At 39.5% G+C, this 14,236-nt stretch overlaps 1 protein-coding gene across 4 annotated transcripts in view; it reads left to right on the top strand.

The window, feature by feature from the left end:
- Positions 1 to 14,236, top strand: part of KSR2 (kinase suppressor of ras 2) — a 559,738-nt gene that overhangs the window by 507,940 nt on the left and 37,562 nt on the right. The gene's annotated exons all lie outside the window — the stretch shown is intronic.

The raw sequence follows: 14,236 nt of genomic DNA, 5'->3' as shown, positions 1-14,236 counted from the left end.
ATTTGGGAGTTGGCAGGGGATTATTATGGCACTCGCCTGGGAGAGGGAGCAGTAAAGAAGCTTCTGCTTCTCAGAGGAGCCGGGGAGGCTGTATTTGTGCCCGTATCACTTTTCTCTTTGAATATAAAACCCCAGAACCTCCCTAGAGAAAATTCCAGGAGCTATTGGAGACACAGGCAGCCAAGAATCCCTAGTCCTTGAGTTCTTTAAGAGAATAAACAACTATTTAGATTAGATGTTTTCTGGCTTGAAGTCATGACCTCTTGGAATGACTTCAAGATCTAGTTTCTAAGATTTTGTTCTTGGATTCTACCCCAGGATTCTCTATTTGGCCCTCATAGTCAATAAACATCTATTCTATTAAGACATTGCTGTGTTCTGGCCACTGTTTATGGCTAGGGATACAAAAAAAGAGAGCATTATGGTCCGTGACCTCATGGAGCTCGAATTCTAATTGAGGGGGACAATACTTAAGCAGTAAGTACATAATATAAGATATATATGGAGTAGATGGAAAACAATCTTAGAAGATGGGTTGCTAGCAGCTACAATTGGAGGGTGAGATGAGAAGGGATTAGGAAAAATCTCTTGCAAATTGAGTCTTGAAGAAATCCAAAGAAATGAAAGGTCATAAGAAAGAAAGAAACACTAAATATGGGGAATAACCAATGCAGAAAATATGGTGATGAGAACTGGAGCATTTTAGGAAATAGCAGATAGGCTAGTGTCATTAGTCACAAAGTAAAATGTTAGAAGACCAGAAATATAGCAAGCTGTCAGGTTATGAAGAGCCCTAAATGCTCCACAAAGGAAAATAGGGAGCCAGTGGAGATTGTTGAGTAGGGAGATTATTGAGTGCTCATACTTCATAGAACATTAGGATTGGTCATCACTTTAGAATTTGTCCAGTCTTCTTCCCCAGAGGAAGTAAGTGAGACCCAGAAAGGAGACATGACTTTTTTACAGTCACACAATGTCATAAAAGGAATGAAAACTCAGTTCTTCTGAGGGTAACTAGGTCCTTTCTTATTTCACTAAGCCTTTCCATAGCCACCCTTTCCTCTCTTTCTAATCCATTCATAAGAATCATAGATTTAGAACTGAAAGAAACCTAGAGGCTGCTGGTCTGATTCCCTCATTTTACAGATGGGAAAACTGAGGTCCAGAGAGGTGTGAATGACCTGTTCAAAATCACAGCACAAATGTCCAAGTTTGAATTCAAATTCACATCATCAGGATTCTTTCCAAATTCAGCATTCTCTCCATTGTACTCATTGTTGGTCTTCAATGGTTACAGCATAAGAGCCAGAAAAAAACAAGGATGTTAGACATGTGTCTAAAATAAAAGTAAATAAGCTCACATTTGAAGTGGAGAAGGAAGGGGAAGGGAATAAGAACTTATATAGAATCCACTATGTGCTAGATTCTATGCCTTATAAGCTCTTTACAAATATTATCTAACAGGATTTTCACAACAACCCTGAGAGTTATGTGTTCTGATGATTCCCAGTTAACAGTTGGAGAACCTGAGCCAACAGAAATTAAATGACTGGACAAGGGTCACACAGATTGCAAGTATCTGAAGTTGGATTCATACTCAAGTTCTCCTAATTTTACCAATATTTTCTCAATGTGGAGGTTCTTTGAATCTCTGTTTTGATGCCATAAGAAATAGGACTCTGATTCATAGCTTGACTATGCCATATGCTGATGTCAAATGGGCCAGTGCAAGAAACCAAGTTCGATGAATAGTGTACTCTTATTTCAGTCATGTCTGACTCTTTGTGAGGATTCATAGATACTGGAGTATTTTGTCATTTCTTTCTCTAGCTCATTTTACAGATAAGGAAATTGAGGCAAGCAATATTAAATGACTCATCCAGGGTCACACAGTAGTAAGTGTCTGATTCTGGATTTGTACTCAAGAAGATGAGTCTTCTTGGTTCCAAACACAATGCTCTATCCCCTGTAGCTCCTAGCTTCAAGATGAATATCTAGTGCCATTTTCTAGCCTGGCTTCCATTTCTAACTCTAAGTATCTTCTGGATATCAGCAAGAGACACAATTCCTTACACAGTCAGGATATATCTAAGGTGATACTTTAACCCAGAGCTTACTGGTTCTGTTGCCAAATCTCTATCCATTCCACCACACAGTTTCTCTATGGAGGCACATAGAAATAAGAGCAGATACACAGAGAGGAAATACAAAGCCATTCTGGTAGAAGAGAGGATACTAGCAAAGGACTCATGCAGAAGGTGGTCCTTGAACAGAACATTGTGGATGGCTGTTGCTAGTCATTAGGAAGTGTTGACCCCACCTGCACATGGACCAGCTGGCTCATGGGAAGGTCGGTCTGGCTACTGCTTTGGTCTCATAGTTCTTTGGCCAGATGGTCAACTCCACTGAATCCCCATCATAGTAGCTTTGGCTTCTGTGGTGGGCAGACCTACAAGACAGAAGGAACAGATGGGGAATCTGGAAATCTCTACTAGAGTTCTCAGAGTTCGGATTGAACCAGCTTTTGATCCAATGGCTACCCAGGACCAAAGCCTAATCAGATTTCATAGCATCATTTATTTTCCTGCATTTACTTGAGCATGACTGTGGCATTGGAGGCCAGCAAATAAATAATGAAAGACTCTATTATTAAAAAAAAATAATAAACAATTTAGGAACTATTGGCTCCCTCAGGATTTACATCTGCTGCTTTGCATATTTTGATCGCCCTAGGGTAATTATCATTTTTCTTGTTACCTCCCCTTTTTGGGTGCTCACTTTCCTTCCTTTATTTAATGTCAGTGGATATTTTACCCATATGTCTTCATTTGCTGTCATGCCTTTTGCTATTCAGATGCAGAGCCTGGAAGAGTATGTGAAATTTCTCATGCTCTTCCTAGCATTTCCTATTCCATATAACATTAAGCTGCCATTTTTTATTATAACTTCAAGTGCTTCGGGGTTAATATCTTTGATATTCATTCCTAATATTGTTCAGATGATTGATATCCCTCTTGGGGGGGAGTGGAATTCGATACCCTTTGTGAGTTGCCACTTTAAATGTGATTTATTTGCAAAAAAAACTATTGAGAACAATTAAGGTGGTTTTTAGTTTCTAGTCTGTGGGAAACGTAGTCTTGTAAGGGGCTTGAGGAGATGTCTATCACCAAAGAAGGATTGACAATCACTTCAGACAGCTGAGGAGGCTTTGGAATAAGTCATCTCTGAAGCCTTCCATATTCAAAGTTCCAGCCAGAAGAAATTCTCCCCAGTGTCTCTAATCCAAGACTGTTGTCCTTCAGTCCATTTGTTTTCAGCTGGGGGTGACATTCAGAGCCAGCATCCCTTCGTTGGATTGGGAGATAAGATTTGGGACTTTGTGCCTTCTACATCACTTTCCCTTCCTGAGACTTGGTTTTCCTATCTTTACAACTTGAATCAAAGGTTCACAAGTCTAAAATTCAACATCCTTAGCAATGTGGGATCAGGTTTAGAATGACTCAAGTTCAAGTTCTGGTTCAGATGTTTATGAGTTTTGTGATCTTGGTCATCTCTTTTTGTCTCAATTTCCTCATCTGTAAATGATGCTCTGATTTTGACAGATGAGGAAACTGAGGCAAACTGGGTCTTCCAATTGGTAAGTGTCTAAGGTCAGATTTGAACTCAAATCTTCCTAGTACTCTGTGCACTATGGCACCATCTAGCTGCTGGGTTCTTATTTTACAGAAGTTGAAATGGAGGCAAAAAAGGTTAGGTGACTTGCTTGGATCACATAGATAATAAGTGTCTGAGTTCATGAAAATAGTCTTCTTGAATCAAGGCCCCATACTCCATCTACTTGAATGCCACCTAGACATCAGGCTTCCATTTTACAGAAGAGGAAACTGAGGTTCAGAGACATTAAGCTATTTGCCTAAAGCCATAAGATTATAGATGTAAGGCTGGAAGGACCCTAGAAGTGATTTAGCCCAATCTCCTCATTTACAAAAAATAATGAAGCACAGAAAAGTTTCTGGTACTTAACATAATGCCTGACACACACTAGGCACTTAATAATTGCTCGTTGACTTGTTCAAGATCACATAATTAAGTAAGGTTCAGAAGTGGAATATGAGCTCATGTCTTCTGACTCCAGAGCCAGTCTTTCCATTCTATTCAAGTGCATCCTTTGCAAAGTCTTCATTCTTGCCTCAACTTTCTGTGCATCTTGAGAAGGGGACAGAACCCAGGTCTCTGTGCTGGATGATCTTGTCTCTCAACTCTAGAAACAACCAAAATTATTAAGATCTGATGCTGGAGTTGTTCTGATCTTTTGGTTATAACATAGTCAATGAGTGAGATTGTCCCTGCTAGAACACTGGGACTATAAGCCATACATACTGGTGTGAAATGTTTATTAAATATCTACAGTATGCTAAGCATTATGCTAAATTTAATCCTCATAATAACCATGCGAGTTGTGGGCTGTTTTTATCCCCATTTTGCAAATGGGGAAACTGAGGCAGAGGTCAAGTGAAACTCAACAACTGGTAAGTGTCTGAGGCTGGATTTGAACTCAGGTTTTCCTGTCTTCGGTCCCATAACTCTATTCACCACAACACCTAGATGTTTTTGGGTCAGGTTGCAATTTGATCTTCAAAATCATAGTTAAGTCTTACTCAAAGACATTAACCCTTCCAAGGATTTTCCCTTAGTCTCATTACTCATGATATATATTTTAATAGTAAAGAATGTTTTTTGTTCTTTCTGAGCACCTTCTAGGTCTAAGCTCGATCGCTATATGCTTTGGCTCATAGGGAATAGAATAATGAACTTAGAGTTGTTACAGCCTAACTATTTATCAGTGAAGAGGGGCAGATAGCTGACAATGGACCTAATATCTGAATTTATATCTGGCCTCAGGAATTTATTAGCTGTGTGACCTTGGGTAAGTCACTTAATCCTGTTTGCCTCAGTTTCCTCATCTGTAATATGAGCTGGAGAAGGAAATAGCAAATCACTCCAGTATCTTTGCCCCCTAAAACCTCAAATGGAGTCATAATTGAAATTAGTGAACAACAGCAGCAAAATCAATCAGTAGGCATTTCGAAGGGATTTACTACAGACCCTCCACTAAACTAGTTGCTGGGAATACAAAAACAAAGAATATAATGTTCCCTGCCCTCAAGGAATTTGCCTTCCATTGGGACGAGACAATGTGTACATCTGTAAATAAATAAACAAAGGAATTAATGAATGAGATACAGACAGATAGATTGATACATTAGATTGATAATAAACACATGGTTATTTAGAGGGAAGGGAGAGATACTAACAATTGATAGAACTGGTTCACATCCCATGTGTGATATTTATGAGCTGTGTCATCATAGGTAAGTCTCGACTTCTCTGAGTCTCAATTTCTTCAATGAGGTTGGCTTTACTCATTGTTATCTGAGAGAAGCATAGGGACTGAATATACAATTTCAGAAATATGGAGAACTTCTCCCAAAGTGGATTGGCACTTTCTCTGCAAATTATTATAGTCTTAGAGAGTTGTCTAAAGAATCTCAATGATTTGGGGCAGCTAGGCGTCGCAGTAGATAGAGCACCAGCCCTGAAGTCAGGAGGACCTGAGTTCAAATCTAGTTTCAGACACTTCCTTGCTTTGTGACCCTGGGCAAGTCACTTAACGCCAATTACCTCAGGGAAAAAAATCTCAATGACTTATCAACATGGCTACACAGCCAGTGTATAAGCGCAGTATACAATCCGAATTCAGTCCTTTTTAACTCTAAAGATAGCTCTCTATCCATTATGCCATTCTCCTTGCAATAAACAGATAAAAAGCCCTTTGCAAACTTTAAAATTCTATTGAAATGTTATTTGTTGTTGTTTTTGTTATCATCAGCTCTCCACCTCCTGGTTCCCTGTGCTTTCCGTGAGGTTTTGGCACTTGGACCAGCTTGGCTTGGAGTGCCATAGTCATTTCTGTTGCTGACCATCTGTTCAGCAATGTGGCCCCTCCCCACAGAGGCCATGAAAGATGAAATATTTCCGTGCTTTAGGAGCTGAGCTTTTTCAGTTCCAGTAAAACTACTTTCAGGCTAATTTACAGTAAATACCCAACACACTTCTGTGGCCATGTTGGCCGGATGATGTGCCAAGTTTCCAGGGAGTGGAAGCTGTGTGCCAAGGTTTCTAGAGCTTGTAATCTGTCCTGTAGAGATATGGAAGATATCTTGGGAGGCAACTGATCCTTGCTTAGGAAGCTATATTTGACTGTAAGCCTCTTGAGGTCAGGGATCATATATTATTCACCTTTGTGGCCCCTTTCATACTTGATCCCCATTTTCTGGGAATTTTCACACCTTGTCATTCCCATTCTAGCTCTCATCTCCATGTCCTCCCTATTGGAACTTTAGACTCCATTCCTTGAACCACCTAGACTCAAACAGATCACATTATCTTGGCTGGAACCAATTTTAAGCCAGAACAGAGAAATCCCACACCAGCTTCCTTCTCCATGCCCTCTTTCCATTAAAACTAAGCTCCTTGGAGCAGCTAAGTAGAGCAGTGAATAGAGTACCAGCTGTGAAGTCAGGAGGACCTGAGTTCAAATATGGTCTCAGAAACACCACTTCCTAGTGGTGTGATCCAGGGCAAGTCACTTAACCCCAATTACCTCAGCAAAAAAAACAAACAAACAAACAAACAAAAAAAACAAACAAAACAAAACAAAACAAAACAAAAAAACAAAAAACAAAAAACTAAGCTCCTTGAGGGTAAAGATGGTCTTGCTTCCTGTCTGTCAGTCTTCAGTACTTAGCACTTAGCATTTAATGAGCAATTAATAAAACCTACAGAGGTAGCTAAGTAGTGGAGTTGGAGTCAGGAAGGCTCATCTTCAGGAGTTCAGATCTTGCCTGAGACACTAGTTGTTTGACCTGGGCAAGTCACTTAACCCTATTTGCCTCAATCTTCTCATCTGTCAAATGAACAAGAGAAAAAAATGGCATCTCTGTCAAGAAAACATAAAATCTGACCTTGGACACTAGCTATGTGATCCTCAGCAAGCCAATTATCCCTATTTGCCTCAGTTTCCTAATCTGGAGGAGAAAATGGAAAACCAGTTTACTGGAGTAAAGATACTCCAGTATCTTTCCCAAGAAAACCCCCCAAAATGGGGTCATGAAGAGTTGGACATGACTGAAATGACTCAACAACGATAAAGTCAACATCAATTTATCTAACAAATGCCTTCAACATAAAAAGTGCTCAGTGAAATTACAGCCTTTCCAGTCTTGTTTAACATTGCTTCCTTTCATTCTCTCTTTATTTCAGCCAAACTCACCCACTTGCCCTTCTCTGTCTCTACCATTTCATCTCCTGACCTTAGCATATCACCTCTTGCCCTCCCACCTTTGCCTAGGCTGCTCTTCATGCCTGGAATTCACTTCCTCCTCCCTTGTGCCTCTTAGAATTCCTTTTTGTCTTGAGGGCACAACTCAGGTATTGTCCCCTTCAGGTGGATATTCCCGATCTCCATAACTTTCAGTCCTTACTGTCTCTCTCAAATTACCTTGTATAGGCTTCTCCTTGTAACATATTATATCCAGGCTAATAGATTGTAAATCCTTTGACGGTAATCAGCTGTTTCTTTTTTGTCTTTGTATATCCAAGAATTAGCCTAGGACTTTAAGACATGCCATATATTTATACACACAATATGTACACGCATGCATATAGCTTTCTGTGTGTATGTACTTATGTCTATATGTATTGTGGTATAATTTGTATATATATATGTATATGTAGAGAGAAAGTATCCACATATAAACATTATGGTTCACATACAGAAGATGTGTGGATGACAATGACAATATCCATCTTATATTGTATATTAATGAATGAATGCAGAAAAACACATTTTTAATTACTTTGTATTTATTGAGCAGTACCCTTGCTGGAATTCTATTTTTTCCCTCAGGATTGCTGTAATTGTGCCTTGGAGGTAGCACCAATTCCCATTTGTCATTTCACTACATCCCCAGAAATCCTTTGAATGAAATAACACAGATGTTAGAGATTCATTAGACCTCCTGGCAATTAATGTCGTCCCAGAGTAGATACCCATTTCCAGTCTTTAAGCAAAGATTTTATGACTATTTACAGGAGAAAATATGGAGAGAATAGACATTCGTGTATGAGTTGAACTACACAATATTTCCAAGGTCCCTTCCAACTCTCACATTCTATGATTCTTTGATCTCAGGCTTTATCCTTTCTTCAGTTTGACCTTTGCAGACCTAGAAAAGCACAAAAGACACAGCAATGCTCAACCCACTGGTCATTTTCATTAGGAGTGTATGGAAAGTTTAAAGATGGATGGAGACCCATAGTAACTTCCTATAAGTGACAAGAGTAGAGAGAAGTATCTGACACAAATCATTTGTGGCAGCATAAACTAGCTTCTCTATCTGGGCTTCAGTTTTCTCATTCAGTAATTACCTCCTTCACAAGTATTCATTAAGCAATTACTATGTGCCAGATACCATGCTGTATGCCAGGATGCAAAGAAAAAAAATAATCCTTTCCATCAAAAAGTTTACATTTCAATATGGGAGGTGGAAAGAAAAACATCGATAATTCAAAGATAATTCACAAAGTGCCCTAAAAGTCTCAGTCCCCTTCTTCTAAGCTTAAAATTGCACTATGACTTTGGGGATATACAAGTTAAATACAAAATGATCTTGCACTGTGAGGCAGAACAGTGATGACTAGAAGGGGGGCAAAGGCTCCATAATTAAGAGCTAGTGCTTGATCTGAGCTTCAAAGTGAGGTAGAACTTTTTAGAGGCAAAGTGGGGAGTTTCTGGGTAAGTTAAAGGACCCTGAGGATGGATCTAGGAGAACCAAAGTTGCAAAGAGATGATTTTTAAGCTTGTTATAAGGAGTTGCTTTGTGCACCTTTAGAGCTATCCAAAAGAGCAGCAGTTCCTTCTTCAGCATTTCTCATTCATTGAAATTGTGTGGTTATTATTATTATTTTGTAATTAAGTGACCTCTGAGATTGTCCTTGAACTTTTCCCCTCCTGAGATTGTAGTGGAGAACCTTATTGCTTCACATATTATACCCTCCAGGAAAAATGTAATGTCCTTGAGGGGGAACTATTTTTTAAATTTTGTTTTTATATACTCAGCACCTTGCACAGTTCCAGGTAGACAGAGCTTAGTAAAGATTTTTTGATTGATTTTCTAACATCCCCTTCCCTTAGTAATTTTCTCTTTCTGTTTCTGTCTCTTTCTCTGTCTCTGTCTCTGACTTTGACTCTGTCTTGCTCTCTCTGCCTCTGTCTGTCTCTCTCTTTCTTGTTTTCTCTGTCTCTCTCCACTTTCTCCCTCTTCACTCCCTTCATTAAGTGCCAGGCACTTTTTTTGTCTCTCTGTCTCCAGAGTCAAGCCCAATCTCTAGCAATTCAAGTCAACAAGCATTTAATAAGTGCTTATTGTGTTCTGGGTACTAAGTAAGCAAAGAAAGGGGAAAAAGTCCCTGCCTTCATGAAGTCCATAGATTAATGGGATATACAATATGCAAATGGCTATGTCCAAACAATCTATAGATAAAATGAATTGGAGGTACTCAACAAAAGGAAAGCACTAACTAAGGGCAGTGAGGAGAGGCTTTTTGCAGAAAATGCAATTTTAGCTGGGACTTGAAGAAAGTCAGGAAGACTAGGAGTCAAAAAGGAGGAGGAAGTGAGGGATGAGGCATAGTCACAGTGAAAAATCCTGGAGACATAAGATGTAATGTTTCAGGATGTCATCCTCATTGGGTATATTGAGGGGAGTTAAGAGTATGAAAAATAGAAAAGGGGGAAGTGAGGAGTGGACATTACATGAAAGACTTTCCTATCAAATAGAGGATTTTATATTTGATCTTGCCAGTAACATGGAGCCACTGGAGTTTACTGAGTGGAGGGAGGAAAGGGGTTGTCATGATCAGGTTCGTGCTTTAGGAAGATCAATCTGACAGCTCTAGAGATTGGCACACAATAGGCACCTGATAATTTTCTGTTCGGTCGCACTCCAGCTCTACCTTTCTATGCATCTGTTCTATAATACTAAGATGAAATAGAGCAGCTTCCATCAAAAGGGAGGATGTAAGCAGAGGGGGAAGGAAAGAGAATACTGTCATTAACCTAGATCAAGTTAACATCTTGGAATACTGAAGCCTATTTAAATTGTTTTCTCAGGTTTATTGCAGCAATGTAGTTTTTTTTTTTCCTCTTAACTCTAGCTTATAATGAGTGTAGGTGGTTATTCAAGAAAGAAATACTTGGTGGGAGGATTTGGAGGTGACATCCATGAACAGGCTCCATTTCAGGAATTTAAATGCTGATTAGATTTTAATTGGTTATACAACCCATCCTCCTCCCACCTCTGCCATGGGTAGCCACAGGCATCCATATAATCTCCTAATGCATATTAGAGATGGCCAGGCTTGCTTTGGGGTCTTCACATATTTAGCACTGAGTGGCCTTGGGACAAGAGTGTTGTGGGGACCCAACTCAGTTTGCTTCCCTCTGTTTTATCACTTCGCTGCCTTACCCAGGGCAGGTGCTGGGGGAGGATGGGAAGGAGTTGTCATGTACAATTCTTTGCCCACAGGAGGAACATCATAGATATTAATTAGATGAAGAAAAACTGATAATGCCTGAAGAAATAAACACTTGAATACATTCAAGATTGTCCTATAATTCAAATAATAAACTTATCCTTTCCGTTAGAATGACTGGGTTCTTTTACAAGGCATGTTCAAGAACAGGCACATGTCTAACTTGAGTTAAATCTCTTAAATCTCTTAGTGCAATGTTAACAACATGAAGTTTCTCTGCATGGTGACTGGATGGTTTCTTTTGGTCTTATTGACTAGTATATCAATCAGCCAATCAATTAGCATGGTTTTTTTGGTTTGTTTTGTTTTGTTGTTGTTTTTTGCAAGGCACTTGGGATTTAAGTGGCTTGCTCAGGGTCACACAGGTAAATGTTAAGTCTCTGAGGCTAGATTTGAACTCAGGTCTTCCTGATTCCAGGGCTGATGCTCTATCCATTGGGCCATCTTGCTGTCCCCAGTTAGTGTTTAAGCTGTGATAAATTCTGAAGATACAAAGAAAAGAAAACATGAACTCCTTCTCTCAAAGGTCTTACATTTATGGATGAAATAACATATTAATGAGTGAATGAAAAATCATTTCTTAAGCACTTAGTATATGCAAAACACTATGTCAAGTGCTAGTTACAAATAACAAAACAGATGGTGCCAGCTCTCAAGGCCCTCGTATTCCATGAGAGAAGAAAATATTTGTAGGAAATTGTCAAATGGAAAGTCTAACAGCCCTTAGCAGAAGGGAGAGAAGAAGAAACAAGCATATATTAAGCACTTACTATGTACAAGATAATGTGCTAAGTGCTTTACAAATATTGCTTTATTTGATCCTATGGGGAAAATGGTCAGTGCTAGAACCAGAGTCAGAAACAAACCATTAATTTAGAAACCAATGATGATTTATGGATCCACTAGAAAGGGAGTCCCACTCACATGGGTGGAGACTTTTTGAAGGAGCAAAAAGGACAATGCTTATATAGGTTGAAATTTAGGAGAGAGGTGAATTGGGTATAGAGGACTGGATAAGGCCTGTTGCTAGGGGTTAGTAACAGAAAAGGCTCATCTTCAGTTGGCCAGTTCTAGTTGAACAATGCACTTCCTCCCTTCTTTCCCTCCCTCCTTTCTTTCCCTCTCTTCCTTCCCCTTCCTTCGCTTCTTCCTTTCCTTCCCTCCTTCCCTTCCTTCCTTCCTTCCTTCCTTCCTTCCTTCCTTCCTTCCTTCCTTCCTTCCTTCCCTCCTTCCATTCCTTCCTTCCCTTCCTTCCTTCCTTCCTTCCTTCCTCCCTCCCTCCCTTTCTTCCTTCCCTTCCTTCCTTCCTTCCTTCCCCTTCCTTCCTTCCTTCCTTCCCTTCCTTCTTTCCTTCCTTCCCTTCCTTTCTTCTTTCTTCCCTTCCTCCCTCCTTTCCTGTCTGCCTTCCTTCTTTTCTTCTTTCCTTCCCAGAGGTGGTGAGCTTAAACCAATTTAGAACTCTTTTGGTTAGAATTTGTTCTTGATTCTAAGTCTGGAGCTCTGTCTATGGCACTACCTTGTAGTAGCAAAATAGCTAATAATACTTCTTTAATGTTATTCCAGGACAAAACCATAGCCATTCCTGTTGTGGAACCACTTGAAACTGAGTGGAAAGAACTTTCTTTTCTAGATCTTCAGTATCTTGGCTGCTGAAAAAGTAGGATGATACATAGCATTTACAAAAGAAGGTGGTAGGTCACAAACTCCCACACATAAAGGATTCCTACAGAGTAGATAGAAGATAGCAGGCTGCCAGCTTTAGGCTGCCACAATGATGTGGGGGACTGGGAGTAAGCCCTTGTAGAAAGGGCCATTTGAACGGAATCTTAAGGAATGCCAGATTCTAGGTGGGGGAGGTTAGGAGAGAAAGTATTCCAGGCTTAGGGAGCAAACAAGGCAAAGGCATCGGTTGGAAAATGGATCATCATGCATGAGGAAAAGGAAGTGGGCCAGTACTGAGGGGCTAACTATAGGATTTATAAACATGACCAGTGTACAAGAAACTGAGAAATATAGGAAAGGGCCAAGTTATGAAAGACTTTGAACATCAAACAAAAGAGGTAATATTTGATCCTGAAGGTAATATGGGGCCACTTAGAGGATAATGAAGATAGAAATAACATGAGCAGAACTACACTTTAAGAAAATTACTTTGACCACAGATTGGAGGCTGAATTGGAGCAAGGAAATACTTGAAACAGGAAGGTATATGAGATTATTGTAACAGTCCAGATGAGAGCTGATGAGGTCTAGATAAGCATCTGTCTAAAGAATACATAAGAGATTATGCTTGTTTCCTTATGATCCAATTGAGGTGTCTCCTATGGGGTTGGAGGGCATCTCATCAACAGTGCCATTCTTTGCTACTAATTCTGGTGAGGTTTTCACATAGGAAATCAAGGAAAAGCCCTGAATTGGAGTTTGTTCGTTTGTTCCAAAACCAGACTTTATCCCTCTTTGATCTCACCTTGGCTTCCTTTGTAACCCCACTTCTCAGGGTCAAGACCCCCTTTATCTTTGTAGTTGGATATTCATGGCCCTCTTCGGCATCTCAGAAAAGGTTGTTAAGAAGGATTTGGGTCATTTGAGTTTTAAAGCAATCATATCGGTAACTTCTTCTACCATCCGATACTTCCAAGATTATAAACTGTGGCTTTCTAACCATACTGAGGCTTTCTCATGTGAGCCCTTGGCTTTTGTTTCCATCACATACAGAGCCTTTAAGACTATACATGTGCCTGACTGCACATATGTTATACTGGGAGACTATACTGGGCTCAAATTCATTTTATTAGAAGGCCCTCCTGCTCAATTGCCCATGAATTTCCAATGATCTGGTGTGCTGTTTTGGAGTGAAACAAGTCATTTAGTATAGAGTCTCATCATTCACATACCCATACATATACATATATATTATATATACACATATATGCATATGTACACACACACATATATTATAATTAGTGTTTTGTGAACATCAAAGATATGCTGAAATAGATATGTAGGATTTGGATGATTTGCTTCCTCCTTAGCCAATAATTTTAGTAATAAGTTTTAAATCAAAATGTTAAGATAATTCCAATTGAACAGAATAGAAAACAAACCCTTCTGGGAAACATCATAGAATGAAAAGGTAGAATGAAATTTTGAGTCAGTGTACCAAGGTAGGGTGGGGATAGAGATACCAGTTTCCCAAAAACCCCTAGAAAGGCCTAACTAGGGGAAAAAAGAAGTGGGCTTCACTGGAGAGGAGCTCAGCTGAGTTCAGCTAAAGAAGAATGAAATTGGCAGTGTGGTCTAATGGAAAGACAAAAGAATTTGAAGTCAGAGAACCTAGACTCAAAGACTCAATTCTCACCTTACCTCTTATTAACTATACTTAGACCCAGAAAAAAAAACAAAACATTCTACTTCTAAATATGTGATTCTATATACTCACCATCTGGTAAATTGCTATTCTTGCTACTATTTGCTAAGCTCAGTTGTTTCTACCAGCATACAAGGGTTATCCAGTGCTCTTACAATTTGACACCCCGAGAAAAAATGCCTGTTGATATTCCCTTGTTACTGACCTGACTTT

The sequence above is a fragment of the Sarcophilus harrisii genome, chromosome 1 (assembly GCF_902635505.1).
Source record: "Sarcophilus harrisii chromosome 1, mSarHar1.11, whole genome shotgun sequence".
Taxonomy (NCBI): Eukaryota; Metazoa; Chordata; class Mammalia; order Dasyuromorphia; family Dasyuridae; genus Sarcophilus; species Sarcophilus harrisii.
The sequence above is the reverse complement of the archived record's forward strand: the minus strand, read 5'-3'. Positions and strand labels throughout refer to the sequence as shown.